The 22,344-nt window shown below is 44.5% G+C and overlaps 1 long non-coding RNA gene across 1 annotated transcript in view; it reads left to right on the top strand.

Moving 5' to 3' along the window:
- Positions 1-6,073: 6,073 nt before the first annotated feature.
- The window catches only part of LOC128095094 (uncharacterized), a 103,186-nt gene continuing 86,915 nt past the window's right edge, over positions 6,074-22,344 (top strand). The window contains exon 1 of the long non-coding RNA XR_008213150.1: positions 6,074-6,259. This is a non-coding gene — a long non-coding RNA (uncharacterized LOC128095094). The remainder of the gene's footprint in view (positions 6,260-22,344) is intronic.

Genomic DNA, 22,344 nt, shown 5'->3' with positions numbered 1-22,344 from the left:
CTCCTCTTGCTGATTCTGGCTTTCTGAGGCCGACTGATGCATAGTGAAGGCTCTGACATGGCCCTCGGACCTTGTCCTCAGAAGCCTCTAGAGCCATAAGAAATGCATTTTTTTCTTTGTAAATTACCCAGATTGTGGTATTCTCATACAGCAGCACAGAGCAGGCTAAGATAAGAGTACATCAATTTTATTGAGTATCTATAGTTGCATTAGAAGTGAGCGAGGCGTGCCATGTTTAAGAACACAAGCAAAGACAGGATGGACCTGACAGACTGAAACTGAGGTCCTTCTTTCCTAGTGTCTGGCTTTGTTTTCTCTAACAAGCTTCCTAGGACCTTCCAGTGACCCACCTTAACACCAAGTGATTTGTGGCGGAAAGTCCAGACAACACTTGACCTTACCCGTTGAGGTCATTGACCCTTCCCTACAATCCTGTCTCCACCCAGGCCGGGCCCAGCTCCAAGAGATAAACAGCCATCTTCCACTCACCTACGTTCTGCAGTTGATGTAACTTTTCAATGTCAACTGTCTAGTTTTGATCCTTCAGCTGTGATTGTTAATTTCTGATTTTTAAGTATTGAAACCAAAGTCTGATTTATCCCGGGTCACAGCTGGGTAAGGTTTGCTTTCTCATGTTCTAAAGGACATGGAAGGGTCTATGAAAATAAGTGAACAAGCCCACATCTATTGTGTTCTACACTGGCCATGTGGCTTCATATTTTATAGCTGTAACTTCATTAGATCCCCATGGGAACTTCCCAAGGATATTTGCAATCTCCATGAATCTTCTGTACCAAAAAGGAAGCCATCTGGTAGTTTGCTCAGAGTCACGTGGCCAACAAGCAGAGGGGCCAGCCTCTGAACCCGGGTCAGATGGTCAGGGCTCATGCTCCTTTTCCACCGCCCCTCCCCTGACCTCTGGGTGTCAACTTAACCTTCAGAGTCACACAGGCAGGTAGGACCGTCACTGTACTTTGATGGCCCCTGGGGGTGTCCTCGAGAAGAGCTCTGCTTTTCTAATTTCAAAGTGATATTTATGAGATTAACTAAGCTAGGGAACTACTTAAGAAAGAAAAATGCTATTGATTGCTTAGTAGCTGCTGTGTACATCACCCTGGGACATAGATCGCTCATGGCTCTAAAGAACAGAAGTCAAACAGCTAATGATAGGACCCAGCAGAAGGCAGCAGGAGAGGCCCACAGTACAGATGCCTAGAAAATACATCACCGGCTCAGTAGGTGTCAGCTCCATGGGTCTATTTTTTTTTATTTTAATAAAACATCACAATCAGTTAGTTTTAGAGAAAATCTAGGAGAGAGACGGTCTTAAATTCTAAAAGCTAACCACACTCATGCTATAAAGCACAAATCACCTAGATTAACTTGCGGTGGACCTTAGTCTGCAGGATATCAATTTATTGATTTAACAAGTAGGTTTGGTGATAGAAGCAGCCCATAGGCACCTTCATACAGCCAAATGAATATCTTCAATATTTGACCATAATACCTACTTCGGCTTTTGTTACCGATTTTACTGCTATAAATTAAAAATCTATGCAGTCTTTTGTGTCTTAAGTTTACTGAAATTGAGATCAGTTTCTACCCACACAGGAACATAGTCCTGAAAATGTAAATTCCACACCCCTAGTTTTCAGAGAGAACTAAAAATACTGAGAATGTGTGTTAGACTATACAGTAGGATGGTATCTAGCTCATTTTCAATTTCAATTTTGGTTACTGTTCAGGGCAAAAGGTGAGATGTCAGCAACAGGACATAGTCAAACTTATTCTTGGGCATTCCTTAACAGCCTTACTTAAGGGCCGGGGAAATTTCTTATTCAATAAAGTGTCTACCACACCATGCAGGCATGAAGACCTGAGTTTGATTCTTAGTACCCATGTAAAAAGCCAGGTATGATGGTGTGAGCTTGTAACCCCAGCACTGAGGAGACAGAGACAGGAAGATCCCTGGGGAATCACTGGCCAGACAGCAATTTGGCAAATTGGGGATCTTCCCACCTCCCAGAGCAAGCTAGGTTGCTAAACTAGGCCAATCAGAGAGGTCTGGATTCAGCAAGAAATTCTTCATCAATAAATAAACTAGAAAGCAATTGAGAGAGACACCCAATGCCAACCTCCACACATACATGTACACATGAATGCACATACACCTGTGCCCACCTACAAGTGCAGGCATGCATGCTCATGTACATGCACACACACATATACACACACACAGTTGGAAAAAATAGTGCATATATTATCCTGATTGTATGTACACACCTGTGAATTCACCATTGATATACTGAATGGTCCTGTCACCAGGCTTCCTCTCTGCCCCTCGTCACCTCCTGAGGTCTAGGCTTTTCTAGCCATCATAGATCAGTCGTATTTTATGCTGGGACTACCAGAGGGCTGCTATGCTCCATCCCCATCTCCCCATTTCCCACTGAGCCAGCTTCCAGCCCCTATTGCCTTCTTTTGTATTAAATAGATGTTTCCCTGCATTTGGCCGTCCTCCTTTCCCTGTGCCATTATCATATATATTTCATCTGTATATATTATAGACCCTACCATGCAGCTTCATAATCACATACGGAGTCTCATGCATCCATCAAGCCAGTGTGCATTTATCACTTTGTCACTCATCACATTGTAAGCTCAATGATATAGTTTCCTAATTGTTCATGCAATTGTCTTTTAAATCAATTAGCAGAAGACAACAAGAACACATCTATTTATATTCTCTGGTAATTTATACTGTCTTTCAGAATTACTTATCTAATTACCTTTACTGGCGCTTTATATTTCTTCATACGGACTTGGGTTAGAGTCTGTTTACTTGCAACCTGGAGAATTTCTTGTAGCATTTCTTGGATGCAGATACATCTGCACTCTACCCCAAGCAAAGACAGTCCTTCTGCTGTACCCTGGTAGAGATGCAAACTGGTGGGGAGCCTGGGAACAGAGTGACAGTAGTCAGAGGTTCAACTGCCTAGGATACCACTGAACCATCCAGACTCCAACAGATAAAACAGACAAACAAAAGCTACCAACCACTTCTTACTTGGGCGTGCTTGCTCATTTTCCAGTGTTCTAAATGGGTTGTTTTTGACCATTTTGTCTAGTTCTGTGCTGTTGTTTTAGAGAGAGAATTTGCTGAGAATTCTTAAGTACTATCTTACTGTTTTGTTTGTTATATTATCCATCTTTTCTTCTTTATGATTGTTTTTTAAAAATATTTCCACACATGTATATATTGCGATGGTTTTATCAACTTGACAGAATCTAGAGTTACCTGGGAGATGGGCATCTGGTCATGCTTGTGAGGGATTATCACGACTAAGTAGATTGAGGTGGGAAGACTTGTCCACTGTGGGTGGCACTATTCCCTGGGCCAGGAATTTGGACCATATGAAAAGGAAAAGGTGAGCTGAGCTCACTCTGTTCAGCTTCTTGACCATGGAGGGAATGTGACCGCTGCCTCAAGCTCCCTGCTGTGACTCCCTGCCATCACGGACTGTGGGATAGAAGAAACCATTTCCCCTTGAGTTGCATCTGTCAGAGTATTCTAACACAACAACAAGAAAAGAAACTGGAGACCTTGTATGATGAGCATATCCTTCCTCACATCTCTACTTCTGTCTTCCTTCCTTTAGTCTCCTTGGTCCCCACAGTTAGTTGACTTTTATTTTTGTGTCATGTACTCATACTTTATCTTATGCCACTGTATAAAACTCAAGAAGCACAGATAAGAGAAAATATATTTGCCTGAGATATTTTAGAGATAAGGACTCATGTAGTCCAGGCTGGACTCAGATTCATAATATAGACAGGGACAACCTTGGACTTCTAACTCCTAGTTTCTCAGTGCCATTTTTAAAAAGAATGCCTTGGTGAGGCCAGAGGTCAGCTGAGGAATCATTCCTCAGGAAAATTTCATCTTGTTTCCTGATAAAAGATTTCTCTCAGGCCTGGCGCTCTGCTGGCCAGTGAGCCCCAGTGGAGGGAGACCTAAGTTTCATGAAGAATAGTGAGAACAGATAACCTGAGAATTCCAGTAGAAGAGGCTGAAAAGAAGGCCACAAGGCAGATGACCTTGGAATTTCCATGTGGAGTTTAAGTCTACTAGGGGAAGAACAGTGGTAATGAAGGGAAAGGCATTTTGTTGGTTAGGGAGCTAAGACCAGCCTGGAATAGGGTATTCTAGTGAGCCAGAGAGGCGAATGAGGAGGAAGGCAGTTTAGGGTGAAACTACAAAAGAGCCCAGTGGTCAGGCTGGAGAATGGAGCCTCTACCTCTCTGGATATGTTCAGGAAATCAGAGTTGTGAGAAGACTATTCAAGTCTCTATGGATGGAGGATACATTGGAATGATGGAGCCATGGTGGGAGTGAGATGGATGGAGCTGTCCAGCAGTGGCCATGTGAGTGGTCACATCAGGAAGGTGGCAATATTTCTGGAGCCCTTAGCATCAGAGCCTGGATGCTGACATCTCCAACAAGTTACGGTTGTTACCTGTCCTCTAGAAGCCAATAAAAGGGACAGGTAATGGTGGGAGGCTGAGAAAATTTTATTCAAGGTGTCTATATCAGGAGAAAAGAGGTTCACTGACACCTCCTCCATTTCCATCTTCATGTTTTGATAAGATGTTTAAATTTAAATAAAAGGCAAGACATATGCATAATTTATCGTCGGTCTGGTCAAGGTGTGGTCCCATCTACCATTAACCCATCATTGCTTTGGCTCCTAGTCACTCCCATAAGGAAATTTGGTAAGTTGTCAGAACTGTGTGAAAACCCTTCCTTGGCCGGCACCAGGAACCCAGCTTTCTCCTTCTTTGAGCAAGAGAGTTCTGGGGAAAATCTAATTTCTTGAAGAGCACTGTTTCAATAGTCTAACAACTGAAGGGAGTGGCGGGAGTGTCTTCAAAATGTTCTCATCCCTGCCAGGATGGTTTCAGGAGCACCAATCAAAGGATGTAGCGTCAGCATGTAGGTGCTTGGAGGGGTGTTAAAGCTCTACCCCAATCCTATAGTTAATAATGTAACAATTGAATTGGGTCGCCATGGTACAAGTTAGTTATAAATACTGAAACTCAGGAACTGTAGACTAACATGGAAATCAAGCCTTCTCGCAGAGGAAGATCCAGCTTAAAAGCATCAGACTGTTGCTTCAAAACTACTTACTTGCTGTGCCTTTTCACAACCCCGGCAGAGAACAGTGATACCAGCCAGCTCTCAAGAAACAACAGACTTGATTTCCAAGCCAACATCTCAAACGCAGCATCTTTGAAAGGTCTGCAGCACTCCACGTATCCTGCCAAATAGGCATCGTGTTCTAAAAACCATCATATTCCAAAAGTCATGTTAATTTTCCCACTAGGCCAAGGACCTGTGAAGGGGGGAGGGGCAGCTTCTTCAGATGTCACAGAGAGAGAGCTATGCTGGAGGGACAATTGCAGAGGAACAAACAGCTGTGTGTCTCAAATGATCAATCACAAACTGGAACAACCTGAAATCATCAGAGGTCCATGATGATGAAAATAATGATCTCAGGACAAGGGATACTTAGTGGCTGGCAAATTTAGGTACAAAATAAATATTCATCTACATCCAACTGGTAACTTTCGAGTTCTGGTTGTTTTAAATGGCTGAGACTATTACCTGGAACAGCGGGGATACTTTGAGAGAGCAAGGGGGAACACATCATTCATCTTCTATTTTAATTTCACCACAATTGCGTACAGAGTGGCATGCTACAATTGTGAACGATACACGGAGGGTATCTTTTTTACATTCCAGAGTATCTCACTATTTGGGAGGAATTGTTCTCTTACTGGAATTGTTCACAAAGCAACCTATTATATGGTGAGAGGGACCCTCCAGGCACCATTGAAATTAATATGAAAGGAACAATCCAGAATGCCAAGCGCAGTGCATAAAACGTAGGTAGGTGGTGGAAGAGAGATAAGCAGCCTGGGAGGGTTAACTTGAAGAATCCGAAGCTGCAGAAGGATGTGTTATGTAATTTACATTACAACCAGTCACGATTTCAGAATGGGTAATGAAAAGCTCATATAGTTAAGGATTGAATCCATAAAAGCCACAAAAAGCCACGCAGCACAAGGGAACTCAACGATGGGTAAACAGACAAAGAAGGAAATCAGAGAGCAGGGGGAGGATGCTGGACTTGCTCTCACAGATTCATCTGGTCTTGGCAACTTCACCCGCATGCTGCAGGTTTCGGTTGGTCTCCAGGTGGGTTGGTTTAAAAGCACGCTTTGGCAACCTTTGCAAGCCTGACATTTGGGGCCAGATTGTTCTTTGTGGCTAGTGGTGGTGGGTGGGGGTTGTTGGTGAATGGTGGGATGTTTAACAGCACCCCAGACCTAAACCTCCTGAATACTAATAGCACCCTACAATCATAACAACTAAAAACACTTCTGATGTTACCAAGCTAAAAGTTACCAGTCACCCCCATGGAAGGCGACATTGTCTGTCCCCTTTGCTTAAAGGGAAGCAATGGCTAGATAACTCCAGGACACTATCTTACCTTGTAATGGATGCATATCCCTTCTTAAAGATTTACTTTTAAAATGTTATGTGCATGTGTGTTTGTTTGTGTCATGCATGTGAGGGTGCCTGTGGGGGCCAGAAGAAGGTGCCAAATCCTCTGGAGCTGGAGTTACAGGTGGCTCTGAGCTGACATGTGGATACTGGGGACTGAACTCAGGTCTTCTGCAGGAGCAGCAAATGCTCTTAACTATTGAGCCCTTTCGCCATCCCTCACTTTAACATTTAAGGAAGACTAATTAATATACTGTTAATGTTGTTAAAAAAAATAAAAAACAACCAAATTCATCTAGAAGGTAAACCGATCATACTTTAATCAAAATCTATATGCATTCTAGAAAAATTGTTGCACAAATCCTAAATGGTCCTACAATAAGAGCCCAGAGCCAGATATTGGGGTAAATGCTGAAAGATCAGAGAAAACAAGCCACAGACACTTCTCAGCTTGCCAACTCCTCCGTGAATCCTCAGACTGAATGCCTGAGTCCTCAACTGAAAAGACTCTCGCTCCTGTCTCCTCCCACCTTATATGCCTTTCCCTGCCCAGCCGTAACATTTCCTGTCTCAACCTTCCTCGCTCTGGAATTAAAGGCGTGTGTGCTTCCAAATACTGGTAGCAAAGGCATGAGATCGCAAGTCCTGGGATTAAAGGTGTGTGTCACCACTGCCTGGCTTTGTCTCCCTTTTAGACTGGATTAATCCCGTGTAGTCCAGGGTGGCTTTGAACTCACAGAGATCCAGATGGATCTCTGCCTCCCAAGTGCTAGGATTAAAGGTGTGTGTGTCACCACTGCCTGGCCTCTATGTTTAATCTAGTGGCTGGCCCTGTCTTCTGATCTTCAGGCAAATTTTATTTGTTAACGAGCAAAACAAAATATCACCACAAAAAAATCTCTTTGCTGATTTCTGCACCCAGCCTATCTTAAAACAACTGGGAAAGTGTTTGGTCTCCTGTCCATTCACATAACAAGCAATGTTTTGTCACAGACTAAAACCACATGCTGGCACTCTCCTAGGACACAGCAGCAATAATAGTGTAATTGCACGCTTCACTTGGTGACATGTAAAAAGAAAAATGTAGCTTACTTCACAATGAAAGGGAAGAGGAGAGGCAAGTGAGAGGCCTGTGGACAGGACAAATGCCTCAGGGTCAGTCCCATAGTCAATAGGACGTCACAGGCATAAAGAGATTCTTCCCTGGTAAGCTGCTCTTCAAGACTGCATGCCGGCTGCATGGCTATTGCTGTGATTTGGGCTCTCTTTTCCTAAATAGAAATAGGACTAGAGCATTAATTCCATGAGGGCAGGAATGATGGCTCAGTGATGGTCATCTTTGTGTCTGTACCGCCCAGCCTGGTGTCTGCTCTGTAGAGCAATCAGCTAATGCTCTGTGAATGAATGAGTGAATGAGGACAGAAATGTTCACTTTGAGGCCCATGGGTTACAGCGTTAACTTCTTAACACGTCCTCCTCTTATCTCTATGCTGCAGGCAGCTCCATGGTTGGCCCATAGTCGGTGGTCAATGAATGTGGAACCCTGTGTGTGAGGACTCTGCCTGTGTTGCTCAGGCAACAAAAGCCCTCTAGTTTCTGCTCAGGCAAGCATACTGCCTGAGTCCTTTGTCCTGGCTGCAGAGCATGGTGTGACGATCCTGTTTGCCCGCTCAGAAATGTCTCTGTGCCGCAGAAGGAGCACACTCCTCCACCAAGACCCCGATGAAGACATAGTGTGGGGGAAGACTTCTTCCACACATGCTTTATGAAAGGATAGGAAGGGTAACACCACTCAGTGATCAGTGGATGATGGTTCGTGCAGGTGTGGGTCTTCATCATCCCAGTCCCATTTATCGGGAATTTCTAAAATAGCCACTCATGCGCAGAACGTGACTTTACCGTCATGCTGTAGTTTGGGCAAAGACTGTGCAAATGTAATCATATGAGCCATTGAAGAGTTTATCCTAGTCTTAAATGGCATTATCTGTCATTTTGAGACTTTAAACATCTCATCTCCAATGAAAAATCAAAATTGGGCCCAAGAAGCAGAGTGTCTGGAGGAATGAAGGGAGTATGGCTCCTGGGAAGAAACAGAAACTCTCTCAAAGATGAGGGCCCAGCAAGTGGCATGCACTATTACACATTAGGCTGGTGAAATGACAGTGCCCAGAAGCTACTGTGAATGGTAATGACAGGCAATAAAATACCCCTTTAAAATTCCAGCAAAAGATCAAGGCAGTAGATTGTAGCGAGGCTGTAAAAACCAACCACTAGCAGATTAGCACAAGCAGGGCGAGAAAACCCAACTGAAAATTATTCAATCATACCAAATGCTGCAGGGAAATGAGGCCAAGAAAGCAATCAAAATCAAATAGGAGCTAGGTGTGTTTAGATCGTTCAGTGGTTCAAATACACTGCAGAGCTGGTCCAGGGGTTCCAGCCCCAAAGTAAGGGGGGAAATGAATGAAACCTTCACTAGGAGAAAAACTGACCCAGGGCCTCTCTGTTCCCATCCCACCAGCCCAAGTGGTCTCACTGGGAGAATTCTAGTCCCCTGGAGAAGTCTAAGATGCCCTCATAAGACACAACATTCATCGTGCAATTTCGTTGAGCTTGGTTCTACAACATGCGTGACAGACCTCTTGAATTAATTGCATTCAGTGTTTTCAGTGGTAGAAGATTCCTGACTCATATAGGCAGTAATTACCTTTAATGGCATTCACAGGTCTTTGATGATAAATTAGGCAACAACGATAATTTGATAGCTAAGGTTGCAGTTAGTCAGAGGTACCCTAAATGACCTATGGAAGTTACTTTAAAAAAAAATGTCTAAAATTTACACAGGTTAATTGCATTAAAGATTCCATACAGTTACAGCAGAGATGTAGTTCTATAAATAAACTAGCGTGGCCTTCTTTTAATAATTGCTTAACTTCTCCTGAAGAGGTGGAATTACACATGCTGGTGAGTGGGAAAGGCTCAGACTTTCACTGAGCTCCACAGTGTCACTCATCACTCTATTTCCTGCTGGTCCTGTGCAGTGATACAACTTCTTGTTCCACACTGGAGGGAAATGGAGGTGGTGGGGGTGTGGCTTCTTCCAGGAGAGGCTTGCTCTTTATCTCACCAACGACAAGGGAGGATTTTGTGTGAATGAGATACCTATCAATGTGCTCTGGGTGAGTCAGAAGCTGGGGTTGGCTGAGGGGACACCAAACATCTCCTTACCCATTCTGAAGAAACCTGCTGGGCCTTGGGGTTCCAGTGGAGCTGACTTCAGAGTCTAGAAAGGAATGCCTGGCTCTGGCCAGCCTCTTACAGCACAGAGTGATGCTGTTAAACCAAGAACCTCTTTTCCTGGGTTCTCAAGAACCAGAGGAGGAATTGTGTTGCTTCATGTGAGGTAAACTTGCCTGAGAAAGGAATGACTGGTTGGTGGGAGAGCGGGAGGGAGACACTGCCTCCCAGAGCATTTAACTACCCAAAGCCAACTCAGTGTCTAAAAAGCAGTTGTTCTCATCCACTAAACTCTCTGCGCTTTTCCAGTTCTGTTAGTTTTCCCAGTGTCCCAGTCTTGCTTCCTGATCCCATCTAAGATAACCTGTTACGATTTATACCTGAGGGTCTTTTGACTTCTCCAGATGGTGGCAGTTTCTCATATTTTCCCTTTTTTCGTGTTGATTTTGACCGTTCTGAGGAGTTCTGGTCAGGTATTTTGTAGGACATCCTACAGTTTTGTCTTAATTGTCTTTTCTCACGGTTAGATGGGAAGTATAGGTTTGTGGGAGGAAGACTGGGTTCTAAGTGACCTTCTGAGCTCATTTTGTACCAAAGGTATACAGTCAATCATTGTCCTTGAGTGTCTTCCCATCCAAGACCCTCAGGGACATGCTGATTATAAGCAGGTTGGGTTTTGGGTCCTTTCGATGAAGGAGGGCACACACCTTGGAGAACTGTGAGGTGGCTTGGCAGAAGGATGTCAGAAAGAATCCAAGATGGGACAGGCTTTTGCTGGGCTATTTGGAGTAGGTCTAGAGAAGCAGAGGTTTCTATGGCAACATAATGCTGTTAGAAAGCAGGACAATTCTATGATTGGGTCTCTCAGTAAATCTCATCTGTAGGGTTGAGAGACTAGTACAAATCTCACTAAAAATAAAAATGTTACTGAAAAATGACCATCCAGATAGGAAAGCACTATCAGTGATCTATTTCCCATGACTACAATAAAGTGCCAGAGCCCCATGAGGTACTTTGTGAAGATAAGGAGTTTGCTCAGCCCAACATTTGAAGAGCATAGTTCAGGTTCTGGTGAGTGCTCACTGGCTGTTTTAGCTATGGTGGATGTATCATGGCAAGAGTGAGTGTGAAAGGAGCCATCATTTGGGGTGTCAGGAAGTCACGGATAGGGAAGGGGCTGGGCTCACCCTTTTAGAAGTTTCTGTTATGTAACTGACACCCCTAAAGAACTTGATCCCTCTGACAATGGTTCTGACCATGGCCTAATTATCTCCCCCAGACTATGCTTTTTGAAGGTCTCACCATCTTCCCAAATCACTATACTGGGAACCAAGCCTTCAGCGCAGGGGCTGTTAGGGGACACACTCAAGTCCTATCTTAACTATACCAGCCACACATACCTTACCAACTCAGGCCTCAGTATGTATCCTGTTAGATTTCTGAACCACTCAGTCATTCTGCAACATGGCACAGAGGCAGGCAGTTAGTATTGCTGTCTTGTAAGGAACACACACACACACACACACACACACACACACACACACACACACACACACTTCTTTGGTCTGATTTTCCCTCCTGTTCGCTGTCAGAACTCAGCTCAACAATTTTTATGGAGAACGACTGTCTGAGCATGGCTGGAACACAAGAAAATCTTATGGCAACCTGGATATTTCACTTCTACACAATAAGAACTTACGTTTTGAACTAGATGTTTTCTTTTTTGTGTTCTTCCCTCCTCTAAGAATAAATCTAGCAAATCTCTAGCCAAAGGCATACCAATCCCTATCTCTACCAGCCTACCTACTTGTAGATGCTTACAGCTCTCAGAACTTTACCCGCAGGGAGGGAAACGGCTGTCACTGATGAAGAGGCGACAGTCACTCACTGTGGCTGGTGAGAGGGGTGTTTGGTGTGAGTGGCACAGTGACTTTGTTTTGTCCCTAACTGTAGCCAGCCTGGCAGGAATGAAGGTCTAAAGACACCTGTGCCCCTCCCCGCTTCGGCTACCAGACTGTTAAAACAACAGCCCAAAGGAACTGGAGTTTCCCGAGCATCTTACCCTAGGAGAAGGAAAAGGCTGAAGCCTGGGTCAGTCAGAGGTGGAACTTTTCTCCAGAAGAGATGTCACTGGATTCTGACAACTTGTTAGACTCTTTTGGAGGAAGGACTGGAGCCAGGACAATGATGGGTCAGTCATGGACAGGCCCACATCTTGACCAGGATTTCTCAGTCATATAAACTCCTTGATCTTTACTTAACCCTCCACCTCATATCAGAACCCCACACATGGACTGGGAGTGGGCATCGGCACTGGCTCCCTTTATTTCTTCCTCTGCCCACGGCAGCCACATTGAATAAATCTCGTTTCTCCGCTTTCCACTATTCCTTGTTGCTTTAACGGCTTGTCGAGGATGGATGGCTTGCTTGTTAGATTTACCAGGGCCCGGGCCATGACCCTAACATAAATTTTGTAACATGGGCAGGCAAAATTAGGAAGTGCTTAGTTTCATTTTGTCACTCTTTCAAAACAATGTTGAGTTTGGCTTGCTGGGAAACTGTCTGTGCCTGTTTAGAAAACAAGCTGGGCTAGGCATCAGAGCCAGGACAGTCTCCAGCCTTGGAATGTCAGGGCCACCTCCTCTCTCAGTTACCCTGAGCACCCACACCCTTGGGGAGGCCCCTCATGCTGCTCTGTGAAGCGGTCGTACACAAAGGCAGCTGGCGGCACAGTGAACGGCACTCTGCCTCCTTGCTGCCTTCGCTCTGACTCTTTAAGTATTTCTCAGGTAATTTTGTTGTGAGTCAGGCTTGGAAAAGCCCCAAACAGGTCTGGGAATGTGGTCAGCTGCAGTGTCCTTGGGGAGCCCCTTGGCCTCGAGCTGTCTGGCCTCCTCTCTGTTACTTGCTCCAGCAGCAGGCATGGAAAAGAGTTTCAGAATGAGCCAGTGCAGAGGAGAGTTAAAGTTTATTAAGATAGATACACAGAAAGGAGGTGCGCTCAAGTGTGTGTGTGTGTGTGTGTGTGTGTGTGTGTGTGTGTGTGTGTGTATGTATGTTTCTCAAAGAAGAGTACTACTGAAGTATTTTTGTGGTAGATGTAGCTACCATTTGGGTTGCTCTCTGGTAACATCTCTAAGGGTTACTAAGAGACCTTTTCTTTCTTTTCTTCATTTTTGACAAGTGAGATTTTTGTAGGCTCTAGAGGTGCCTTGGATAGGATTAAATCTGATTCAAACCAGGAGCCACAGGGCTGTACAGGGCCCGGGACTCCCCTTCTCTGCAAATGAGGTTTCTGGTTTCCCTGATCCCTAGAAAACCCCAGGTTTCCAGCCAGGAAGGGATAAAGGCCTTCAGCACTTGTTGCTTGTTCTGGAATTCTTGCCGCTCTACCAGCACAGGCTTTAACCAGACCTGGGGCATTATATTTGTGTATGTGTGCGTGTTGGGGGGCGGGTACTCTTCCTTTTCCATGACCCTATAGTTTCTGTCTTTCTATCCTGCCTCAGTGGGACTTTGGGAGGCCTTTTCTCTCACTGGCTTTCATAAAAGGGGAACTGAATTCAAAACCCCACAAAATAGTTGTTACCTTCTCAGCCAGTATCAGTTCCCCGTCTTGTCCTCCTTAACTGGGCCATAATCCCTCTGTCATTTCTCCTCTCGCTCTTGAGCTTCAGGACACAAGGAGAGATTCAGAAGGCTACCCTGGTGTCTTCGTCAGGGTTGCTATTGCTACGATGAAACACCATGACCAAACAGCCAGATGGGGAGGGAAGGGTTTATTCAGCTTACACTTCCACATCGTAGTCCATCACTGAAGGAAGTCAGAACAGGAACTCAAACAAGGCAGAAACCTGGAGGCAGGAGCTGATGCAGAGGCCATGAAGGGGTGCTGCTTACTGGCTTGCTCAGCCTGATTTCTTATAGAACCCAGGACCACCAGTTCAGAACTGGCACCACCAGAAGTGGGCTGGGCCCTCTCCCATCAATCAATAATTTAGAAAATGCCCTATTGCAGCGATTTACAACCTATGGGTCACAACCTCTTTGGGGGTTGAACGACCCTTTCACAGGGGTCACCTAAGATCACCGGAAAGCACAGATATTTACATTACAATTCATAACAGTAGCAAAATTACAGTTATGAAGTAGCAATGAAATAATTTTATGGTTGGGGATCACTACAACATGAGGAACTGTGTTAAAGGGTCACAGCCTTAGGAAGGTTGAGAACCACAGGCTAGCCCACAGCCCATCTTATGGAGGCATTTCTCAATTGAGGTTCCCTCCTCTCAGACGACTGTAGTTTATGTCACTGGCTAGTAACATAAACTAGCCAGCACAACTGACCCCTTGCCAATTTGGCACACAAACACATCACTGTTAAGCCACAACCTTTCCTTTCTAGTCCATTCCCAAGATCACACATTAATAAAGACATCACAATATAAAACCTTTACAAACATAAAAAGCCCCACAGCCTTACAAATTCAAACACTTTAAAAGTTGTTTCTTTAAAAATATCCAGTCACTTTTGCCGGGCGGTGGTGGCGCACGCCTTTAATCCCAGCACTCGGGAGGCAGAGCCAGGCGGATCTCTGTGAGTTCGAGGCCAGCCTGGGCTACCAAGTGAGTTCCAGGAAAGGCGCAAAGCTACACAGAGAAACCCTGTCTCGAAAAAACAAAACAAAACAAAACAAAAATAAAAATATCCAGTCACTTTCAAAATCCAAATTCTCTGGAAAACTCCAAAATTGTGCTCTCTCTCTCTCTCTCTCTCTCTCTCTCTCTCTCTCTCTCTCTCTCTCTCTCTCAAGTTTAAAGTCTCTCAACTGTGGATTCCTGTAAAATAAAAAAAAAATGAGTACTTTCTTACTTTAGGAAGGGAGAACCAGGGTATAGTCACAATCTGAACAAAGCAAAATCAAATTCTAACAGTGTAACTAGCTTACTGTCCAGTGTCTGGGATTCACTCATAATCTTCTGGGCTCCTCCAAGGGGCTTAGCTCACTCTTCCAGCTCTTCCCTCTGGCACACACAGCTTGTCTTCTAGGCTGCAACTGGCTCCACCCCACTGCTGCTGCTGTTCTTGGTAGTCGACTCATGGTACTGGCATCTCCAAAATGCTGGGATCTTCTGCTGTACCTGGGCCACACTTTCACCAACAGCCTCTCATAGGCTGTCTTCACGGTGTCAAGTGTCAACTTCTCTGCATGACCCCTTCATGCTTCAAAACTAGTACTTGGGTGACTTTTACACTACCAAGTTCAGCTGCTAGTGCAACATACAACCTTGGACACCTCTGGAATACAGCTTCTATGTGCTGACTCCCAAGTAACACTTCCGAGAAGATTTCACCTCAATGATGTTGGTCTCTTCTGAATCACCACTAATTTCTCAGCTCCAGCCAATTAGCATTGAGTATCCCAGCAAAGCAAAGGTTTCACTTTAGTAGTTCTGGTATCTTGTCAATCACAGCTGATTCTTCAGCTTCAACCAACTAGAACTACAGAATCTTAATCCAAAGGAACAAATGACTCTGATAGAGTCTTTAAACTTCCTTCTGAAACTTCACAAGCCAAGCCTCTATCTTCTGCATTGCCTGCAATATTCTTTTCTTCCAAGCTCCCACAGAATAGTTCCCCAAGCAGTGAACACTCAATGACTTTTATTGCACACGCTTCCAAAGTCCTTCCACAATCTTCCCAAAACAACATGGTCAGGTCTGTCACAGCACTGCCCACACAGTCCTGGCCCCAACTTGTCTTAGTTGGGGTTACTATTGCTTTGATGAAACACCATGGCCCAAAAAGCAAGTATTGGAAGAAAGGATTTATTGGGCTTCTACTTCTACCAGGACAGGAACTCAAACAGGGAAAGAATCTGGAGGCAGGAGCTGATGATGCAGAGGCCATGGAGGGGAGCTGCTTACTGGCTTGCTCCACAAGGCTTGCTCAGCCTGAATTCTTATAGAACCCACGACCACCAGCCCAGGGCTGGGCCCTCCCGCATTGATCACTAATTAAGAAAGTGCTCTACAGGCTGGCACACAGTCCAATCTTCTGGAGACATTTTCTCAATCAAGGTTTCCTCTTCTGAGATGACTTTAGTTTATGTCAAATTGGCATAAATCTAGCCGGCACACTAGGGCAGAGGTGGCAGGCATTGTTTCCATGCCAGATGGACAGCAGTTGAAGTGGTTGGGGCAGGTGGCTTCACAGTGGCATGTGTATTTGGAGACTTCCTGAGAAAGACTTTGTGTCTTGGTTCCATCAGTGATGACCATGACCATGTGACTGTGAGGTCACCTAACCTCCCAGCATCCAGTGTCTTTTTCTGCAGAATGGGGGTCATGGTAGGGTAAAGCACATAAAATTTCCTCTTTGACCATCAAGGGACAAGGACAGTAGTTTCCTGCATTGGCCCAAAGTCCCCGCCTGGTGGATCAGCTGTTAGGAAGGTACAACAGGGGGGATCAGGGTCTGGGCTGTAAATGACAGCTTTATTGTGAAGTCACTGGGATAGCTCCTTAAGGACAGACTCAGGGAGATGGCATATCTGTGCTAATAAACGGAATTCTAGGGTTTCCCAGGCACTGTTGTCGGGAAGGGAGTCTCCTGTAGTGATCAAGAGCCTGTTGGAGCAGGGGTCCATGTGTTAGCCTGGACCCAAGTGTGTCTCTGGAGTGTATTAGTTATCTTTCTTTTGGTTGTGACAAAAGAGGTTGACGGAAGGAAGGGCGGGTTTGTTGTTGAAGGAAGGGCCCACAGTTTGAGGGTTACTTCGTCATGGTGGCATGGCGGCTTGAGGCAGTCAGTCACATCCAGTCAGGAAGCCGAGGTCAACGAACGCTGGTGCTCAGCTTGCTTTCTCCATTTTACTAAATCCCTGACCCCACACAGGGAATGGTGCCATCCACAGTCAAGACAGGTCTTCCATACCAGCGGTGGTGATGCACGCCTTTAATTCCAGCAGTCGGGAAGCAGAGGCAGGTGGATCTCTCTGAGTTCCAGGCCAGCCTGGTCTACAGAGTGAGTTCCAGGACAGCCAGGGCTACACAGAGAAACTGTGTAGACATGCCCAGAGAGATTAGTCTCCTAGGTGATGGTAGATCCTGTCAGGTTGACAATAGAAGCCACCACAGGGAGCCTGAGTATCTGTCCTGCTTTAGAGAAGAACTAAGCTGGAAAGCCAAGTACTCTCCTGTATATTTGCTTGAATGACACACCCCATCCCATGCAGCAGGAGCAGCCCACTGATAGATGGAATGTGGGCTTTCTGGCCCTGCTGGTGATCTGAAGAAAATAGGTTGCCCTTTAAAAAAAAAAAAAAGGAAAAAAAAAAAAAAAACCCCCGAGAGCTTTTGTTCTGCACCAGTAAGATAGAGTTCTTTCTCTCTGGCAGTCAGCTTCTATACCACGAGCATTCTCCTGCGTGGAAAATCAATAAAGACAATAAATGAGAGGCAATCCCATCGAGGGCTGCTTACTAAGTGATTAAATGTTTCAAAGCCCAAAGACTTGCATGCTTCGGGGAGACAGATCTGAACGAACATATGTAAACGGAATTAATGCTCAAATCATTTTCTAGTTACTTAGCACAAATATGCGATCATTAGTACCACCATAATTTATGTTCCAATATTTATCCCCATTTTTCTCACAATGAAATCTTTAATCTACTTTCCTGACACAGTTTGAAAACAGACATGGGAGTCTGTGGTGGTTTGAATAAAAATGGCCCCCATAGACCCATAGGGAGTGCACTATTAGGAGGTGTGGCCTTGTTGGAGGAAGTGTGTCACTGGGGGTGGGCTTTGAGGCCACAGATGCTCAAGTCACACCCAGTGTGGCATTCTCTTCCTGCTTCTGCCAATCCAGATGTAGAACTCTCAGCTTCTTCTCCAACATGTGTGCCTACACACCACCATGCTTCCCACCATAATAATAATGGACTAAATCTCTGAAACTGTAAACCAGCCCCAGTGAAATGTTTTCCTTTATAAGAGTTGCTGTGGTCATGGTGTCTGTTCATAGCAATAGGAACCCTGACTAAGGCAGAGTCTTTTTGAAACTATCTTAATGCTTTTGTGGAGAGGCTTCAGGAACATTTGTTTTTGGGTAAGATGAGATGATCTCCAAGATCCCCATCTGATCAGGGAAGCATGTGGTTTTGCAAATTTGGTAGAAATTTGGTAGAAAATAGGAAGGTTCAATTTCTGTTTTTGCTGCAAAGACACTGAGACATAAATAAGAGTTTTCAGGGTTTTTATCAGGAAGGTCCCTTGAATTATAGAAGGCTCCTGGAGGAGGGTGCGGAAGATGTGAACAAACACTCACCTCAGAAAAGGCGCCCATAATGACAAAAGAATGACTGTACCCAGGTCTAGTTTGGGGTACTCATGAGTTTATTGAGGTCACTTACAAAAGCATGGGAGAGGGGTTTCTCCGGAGCATGGGGTGATACTCAAACAGCTACATCATTGAAAAGTCTCATGCCAGCTTGGACAATGACATTTCCACAGCTGCATAGGTGGAGTTTCTTTAATTAACCTTCTACATCCTGTTATGTAGTCTAGCACCTCCAGCACCACATGTAGCTGGGGGAGAAATTCACACAGGGGGAGGTGCAGGAATCTCAGGTGAGAGTCTGATGACCTTCCTACCCTCTCCTATAAGGGAATGTTAACATCCCATACTTTTTTTTTTTTCACGTGAAGAGTTTTATTAGTGATGAAGAGGGAAGGGGGAGGGAAAAGAAGCTCAGAGCTACCTTGTGGGGAGGGAGAGAGGGAGAGAGAGAGCAGGTGAAGAGGGCTGAGGAGAGAAGAAGAGAGAAGAGAGAGCAGTCCATACTTGTGAGGATCTCTTGTGGGTAACCATAGCTTGTCTGATTTAGATGGCTATGCTACTACAATAAAGGGACATGGTTGGACAGTCATGGCTGTCTTTCTGTGTACCTACCTTGGTAAGGTTTGTATCTAGCCAACATGGTACTTATTGTTTGCTCTCCTTGATAGAGTATGAGGGTCACCTTCTGGGTCAATCTGCATCCAGCCTCACTACTGCCGGTTTGGTGTCCTATGTATCGTTCCCAGGCTGTGATCAAATTGCCATGGCCTGAAAATTATGGTGTTTCAGATGCTTTCCAAGTATTTTCCAGTCTTTCATTGCTGTGTGACTTTTCCTGGAGAGATGCCTACTTGCTTCAGATAGAGTACCAATTACAGATCAAAGAAAGGGGTCTTTAAAAGTCCAGCATGAACAAATGAGTATATTTGGGATACTTACAGGAGTATGGATAAGAAGTTACAGACCAGGGACTGTAGGCAGAGTTTTCCTGTGCCATCAACCACTTCACAAATAACTGACTTGGAGACTTAATATAAATTATTAATGCTTGGTCGATAGCTCAGGCTTGTTACTACCTAACTCTTACATTTAAATCAACCCATATTTCTTATCTATGTTTTGCCATGTGGCTCATGGCTTGTTACCTCATTTTTTACATGTCCTGCTTCCTCAGCAGCTGGCTGGCATCTTCTCTGACTCTGCCCTTCTTCCTCCCAGCATTCTCAGTTTGACTGTCCTACCTATACTTTTTACCTGGCAACCGGTCAATCAATATTTTATTAAACCAATTTGAGTGACAAGTCTTTACAATGTACAAAGGGAGTACAAAGGGAGTAAAGATTTGTCACTCGAATGGTTTAATAAAATGCTGATTGGCTGGTAGCCAGGCAGAAAGTATAGGCAGGATAGCCAAACTAAGAATGCTGGGAGGAAGGGCAGAGTCAGAGGAGTTACCAGCAGACACAGAGAAGCAAGATGGGCATGCTGTACTGAGAAAAGGTACCAAACCATGAGGCAAAGCATAGATAAGAAATATGGGCTAATTTAAAGTGTTGGAGTTTGTGGTGGTATTGTGTTCCCCCAAATATTGTGCACCCTAATAAACTTATCTGGGGTCAGAGAACAGAAAAGCCACTAGATATAGAGGCCAGAAAATAGTGGCACACACGCCTTTAATCCTAGCATTCCAGAGGCAGAGATCCACCTGGATCTCTGTGAGTTCAAGGCCACACTGAAAACAGCCAGGCATGGTGACTCATGCCTTTAATCCCAGGAATTGATGGCAGAAAGCAGAAAGGTATTTAAGGTGTGAGAATGAGGAACTAGATGCTGGTTAAGCTTTTAGGCTTTTGAGCAACAGTTCAGCTGAGATCTATTTGGATGAGAACTCAGAGGTATCCAGTCTGATGAAACGGGATCAGCTGAGGAATTGGTGAGGTGAGTGGCTGTGGCTTGTTCTGCTTCTCTGATCTTCCAGTGTTCACGCCAATATCTGGCTCCAGGTTTGTTTTTATTAATAAGACCTTTTAAGATTCATGCTACAGGAGTTAGCTAGAGCTGGGTAGTGGTAGTGCACACATACCTTTAATCCCAGCACTCTGGAGGCAGAGGCAGGTGGATCTCTATGAGTTCAAGGCCAGCTTGGTCTATGGAGTGAGTTCCAGGATAGGCTCCAAAAGCTACATGGAGAAACCCTGTTTCAAAAAATTAAAAAAAAAAAAAACTAGTAACAAACCTGAGCTATTGGCTAATCAGCATTTTATTAAACCAATTTGAGTATCAAATTTTTTACCATGTACACAGGGAGTATTCCACAGCAAGGGACAACTCTTTGTATCCCCCAGAAGTCCATACAACATGAGTTATGACTCATGAAAGATGTATGATTGGAACTCTCTGCATGACTTACAGGTAGCCTGGCAGGTCAGAAATTCTCCTCTGCAGCCCTCACTGCCTTTAGTACCTTGGAGGAGGGGTGTGAATCTTGTAATTTTTGGTGACTTCCTGAGACTTCTAAGTTATTTATTTTCAGAGTCTCAAAGAACCTCCCTCCAGGATGGAAATAATTCTGTTTGGAGGATATTGCTACACAGCATCCATACAGGACAGAAATGTCCATACCCACCTGTTTCACTGCCCCCTTCCTGTGCAATGCCCCAGAAGGGGACAGCACACATACTCAACAAGTTAGTGAGGACAGAGAAATTGCCTCTGGCTTCTTTGTCCTTTGACTGAGAAAGGAGACTTGGATTTGAATTCCAGCCTGCTACTCACTCTGACTAGTAGAAAGTTGTTTGCCTTGAGCAAAGCTAGGGCTAGACTCCATAATTCATTTTTGTGGATGTCATCATGATTTAATGATTGCCCTCTTTTCATCCTGAGACTTGAACATAACACAACAATGGAGATTAATGAAATGAACTCCTACCTGAACAGACTTAGATGGCATAATAATTGATTTTTGAGGAATTTGAGTAGAGGATTGGCCATTCATCCAATATCATGTATACACATGTGTGTGTGTGTGTGTGTGTGTGTGTGTGTGTGTGTGTGTGTGTGTGTGTGTGTATGTTGGGTAAATTATAAAATTTATTTTTCTTTAGTGAAAGACTGAAACTGAGGTTAACTTCTCTTTTTCTGCTAAGTAGGAAGGACTAGGAAAAGAGGGATCCTAGAGAATACAGAAGGCTCCTGTGGGATATAAGTATTTAATGGAGCATCTCGTCCCCAGACTCCACCCAGAAGATGCTTTCTGGTCCTTTAGGTATCTGCTTAGTGACAGCACCATCATAGATAGTCACATTCTCAAGGAAATTAACCAATTAAAATTCCCATGAAACTTAAGAGCAACGGTGGGGCCACAAAATGCAAATAATATGATCAAGGATATGCAGAATCGAGGAAAGTAATGGAAGGCAAAATGAATCCCAGGGCAGAATGTATCAGTCCATTATAAACAAGAAGCATTGACTTTGCAGAAACCTGAGTTAAGAGACACAAGGAAAAATGAGGGAGAGGTAAACAAAATGCAGAAAGAAATAAAGGTAAGATGAGAAGCATGACAATGGATGAAGAGAGTAGATGACAGCAACTGAAACACAGATCACCAAGGTCCTGTCCTAACAGAGAGCTTACTGATGAAACAAGAAGGAAAATAAAACCCCCAGGAATATCCTTGCCACTGTGAAAACATTGAGTCTCCTTTATCTAATTCGGTGAAGCAAAGATCATATGGTGATTTGAATGCGAATGGACCCATAGGCTTGTCTGTTTAAATACTTGGTTCCCAGTTGGTGGAACTGTTTGGGAAGGATTAGAGTGTATGGCCTTATTGGAGAAAGAATGTAGGGGTTGGGGCAGGCTTTGAGGTTTCAAAAGCTCGCACAATCCCCAGTACATTCCCTGCCTCTTGCTTGCAGTTAGAGAAATGAGGGCTCAACCATGCCTGCCACCATGCTTTTGCCCTGCCATTGTGGACTCTCACACTCTGGAACCAGTAGCCCAACTAAATGCTTTCTTTCATAAGTTGTCTTGGCCATGGTGTTTTATCACAGCAATAGACGAGTAACTAACACAGATTGACATCAGGAAGTCATGTTGTAATGAAGATGATAGTGTTCCTCGTGGGGATTTCAAAGCTCATTCCCTGAGAAGGGTGGACAAAGAATGACCTGGAAAGATAGAAGA

This window comes from Peromyscus californicus, unplaced genomic scaffold (genome assembly GCF_007827085.1).
Source record: "Peromyscus californicus insignis strain IS unplaced genomic scaffold, ASM782708v3 Scaffold_4__1_contigs__length_199733344, whole genome shotgun sequence".
Classification (NCBI taxonomy): Eukaryota; Metazoa; Chordata; class Mammalia; order Rodentia; family Cricetidae; genus Peromyscus; species Peromyscus californicus.
This window is presented reverse-complemented; position numbering and strand designations above follow the sequence as displayed.